Source organism: Nannospalax galili, unplaced genomic scaffold (genome assembly GCF_000622305.1).
Source record: "Nannospalax galili isolate Female #2095 unplaced genomic scaffold, S.galili_v1.0 scaffold1850, whole genome shotgun sequence".
Lineage (NCBI taxonomy): Eukaryota > Metazoa > Chordata > Mammalia > Rodentia > Spalacidae > Nannospalax > Nannospalax galili.
Genome location: NW_008327671.1, coordinates 4,865 through 8,477, shown reverse-complemented (window position 1 = coordinate 8,477; position 3,613 = coordinate 4,865). Strand labels below are relative to the sequence as shown.

The 3,613-nt window shown below is 45.3% G+C and overlaps 1 long non-coding RNA gene across 1 annotated transcript in view; it reads right to left on the bottom strand.

Annotated features, from left to right (window-relative positions):
- The window catches only part of LOC103738087, a 93,741-nt gene extending 91,380 nt beyond the window's left edge, over positions 1-2,361 (bottom strand). The window contains exon 1 of the long non-coding RNA XR_607430.3: positions 2,255-2,361. This is a non-coding gene — a long non-coding RNA (uncharacterized LOC103738087). The remainder of the gene's footprint in view (positions 1-2,254) is intronic.
- Between the last annotated feature and the right edge of the window lie 1,252 nt (positions 2,362-3,613).

Here is a 3,613-nt window from a genome sequence, read left to right as displayed (position 1 = left end):
TTACCTAGACATATATTTCTTGATCTGCTATGTATAATTTGTCAGTACGGTGTTGGAGTAATATGGTTCCCTCCGGTTTTCAAAACTAGCTAGGCATCATTTATCTCTCGCATTGTCTCACCCCTCCATCATGGTTTTCCCTCTTAAGGTGCCATTATTCCCCCTCTTTCATCCTTATTAATACCCTTCTCCTATGGTTCTACCTCTCTTGAGCTCCTTCTTTCCCTTTATCTCCTAGGTTTCTTGTATACCCTTCCCTCAACCCTCTGTTAAACTAACCCAATTTTTATCCATACTTCCCTTATTAAAGCCTGTTTCCTAGTGTTCTTCTCTTTCAGGTTCTTTCTTTTCCTTTACCTCCCTGTTTCCTTTCCACTATCCTGGTTCCTGTAGTTATGTCTGGTAGCATACTTATTTATCAGAGTCGGGTTCTAAGATCCACATATGAGAGAGAACATACGTTGATTTTTTTTCCTGAGTCTGTGTTACTGGTCTGGATGCAAAGGATCAGAAAGAGGAAAGGTCAGTCCCCGCATCCCAGAAAGAAGCTGGTGGGTGATGCAGGCCCAGGGAAGCAGAGGGAGGTGAGGGTGGGGCCACGCCCAGAAGCAGTGCTCCTGGGGCCCAGAGAAGGTATTACATTGGTCTGGAAGAAAAGGATCAGGGAGCAGTATTGGTTCCCCAGGTATCTGGGGCCCCAAGACAAGGAATGGGAGAGAACGGTGGGGGAGATGGGAGGGTGAATGAGGCTGGGGGAGTCAAGGTGCAGAGGGCACGATAGACTTACCCGCCCAGAAGCAGTGCTCCTGGGGCCCAGAGAAGGTATTACATTGGTCTGGAAGAAAAGGATCAGGGAGCAGTATTGGTTCCCCAGGTATCTGGGGCCCCAAGACAAGGAATGGGAGAGAACGGTGGGGGAGATGGGAGGGTGAATGAGGCTGGGGGAGTCAAGGTGCAGAGGGCACGATAGACTTACCCCAGAGAGAGGCCTGTGGGTAGGAGAGAGGTATTGACTACTAATTATAAGCTAACTGTTCTCAAACAATACTAAACAAATCATGGGAAAGACAAAAGAATTGTAGTGTGAACAAATGTTCCCAGAAGGAAATTATACCTTCAAGTGAACCCTCTATAAAGCCTGAATATAAATGATTAGAATTTCAATAACTGTGGAGAAGTTGGAATGCTGCAGGTCCAGAGCCTAATTAAATGTATCTTGGGCTGTCTTTAACCCTCTTCCAAATAGCCATTCTTTGTCCAACTCTCAGTCTGACCTAACGTCCTGTGACTTAACTGATAAAAACCTTTAATTCAACAAAACCCTGTCTTTCACCAACCAAAAGGCTAAGAATGTCATCAGATAGCATCTGAAGACCTATAGCTGAGATTTCTCCACTTTGTTGTGACTGCCTACTTTGTATTTATGGCAAAGTACGTTTTTGCCTTGATTCATGACTTTCTTTGTTCTGTTACTATAAAAACTTCATGAAACTGCTTCCATGTTGGCACATCAAATTTGAGGTGATCTAAATCTGTGTTCTGGGGCCATAGTCATTTATATTTGGTTACAGAATAAATTATGTCTTACTCCATTTTAAGTGAGAGTTCTGTTTTTGCATCAACACTACAAACCTCAATTTTCCACACTAAAAGCACTTTAGAAGTTTCCTGAGAATACAGGAAGAAGTGTCTCAGCAGATCTTAACTGTTAGCAACTTCAAAATGACCCCCAAAGTACTCAGACTTTATAGACCCTGAAACACTGTGATGCCTTTACAATGTTATAAACTGCTATTTCCCTGAAAATTATGCAGGCTATATGGCAATTTCTTCCAAGGCAAAACAACAGTATGTTGTTCTAAAGGGAGGTAAAGAACAGGGTGTTCTAAGAAGAGAACTGCCTGAAAGAAGAAGAGCCAAGCTGAACTACCTGGAAAAGGTAAAGGCCAAAAGAGCTGCCTGAAAGAGACAGAGCCTAGCTGAGCTACCTGGAAAGGACTCTCTCTAACCAGTTGAGGCACTCACAAGCTGTGTACTACCCTCCAGGTTTCCTGTTATCATGAGCAGCCATCCCTGCCTGGGGTGAGTAGACATTAATTCACATCTTCTCAGGAATGTCACAAAACAGATACAATCAGGCATGAGATATGACACAAATGTTCTGAACAATAATAGTGAAAATAATCTGTCCTTTAGATGCATATATAACTACAAATTATAACTTATGAACTTAAACTATAAAAACAGAACTTACCTTAAAAAGTGTTACAGTAATTTCAATGTTTTCAGGAACAGGCCAAACAACAACACCACGGTATGGATTTTTTATTCCAGGTTGCCAGCTATGAGCCTATCAGAATAAAAATGATAGCTTCAATTATGAAGCACAGAATATGCAATGTTAATAATTTACAAATGTATATTATCCATTAAGATATGCAATCTCTGTGAAACAAAAATCACTAGACAAAAAAAATATTTTTTTTACGTAGTAAGGTTGGACCATAACAGACACAAAGTATATATTACTATTTTAAAACAAAACAAACTTGTTCACCTCCCTCTGCTTCCCTGGGCTGTACAGCCCACCAGCCTCTTTCCAGGACGATGGGGCTGACCTGTCCACCTGAGGCCAACACTGCTTCCTGATCCCTTACATCCAGAAAGACCCAGGAGCCCTCACGGCCTGATCCCATCCTCACTTCCCTCTACTTCCCTGGGCCTGCAGACACACTGGCCTTGCTCCTAAGTAAGTCGATCACGCCCTCGGTGCCTTGACTCCCCCAGCCTCATTCACCCTCCCATCTAACCCACCCGTATGTCCTCCTAGCCTGGGTGGTGTCCCATTCCTTGTCTTGGCACCCCAGACATGGGAGGAACCACCACTGCTTCCTGATCCATTGGATCCAGACCAACCCAGTTCCTACTCCAGGTCCCCAGGAGCTCTCTGGGCCTTGTCCCACACTCACCTTCCGCTGCTTCCCTGGACTGCATGGCCCACCAGCCTCTTTCCTAGAAACTGGGGCTGACCTCTCTGCCCCAGGCCACCACAGCTTCCTGATCCCTTGCAACTAGAGGGACCCAAGTCCTTCTCCAGGTCGCCAGGAGCACTCTGGACCTGGTCCCGCCCTCACCTCCCTCGGTTCCCCTGGGCTGGACAACCTGCCAGCCTCTTTCCTGGACACCGGGGCTGACCTTTCGGCTTCCTGACCCTTTGCATCTAGATCAACCCACCCAATTCCTCAGTACAGTTCCCAGGAGCCCTTGGGGCCTCTTCCTTTGCATCTCTGGGTGGAACGGCAACCAGATGCCCAAGACCAGCATCTTTCCTAGGCCGGGCTCTCAGAACAATCTAACCCCTAACTTCCTAAGGCAAAACTCTTTCCTGGAGGGACCCAGACCTTTATAGAAAGCCCAAGAGCATTTGATCCTCATCTGACTTGGGCCTCTGTGGGAACTCCTAAAGACAAAAGCAATCTGGCCACTCCAATATAAAATCAAAAGAGAGAACTGGAAGCTTAGAGGAACCAGCTTTTCATGGCCAAAAAGTAAACCACAAAGACATATAAAGTTCACAAAAAGAAGCAGACCTAAACTTGAAGGCTTGAGTCTC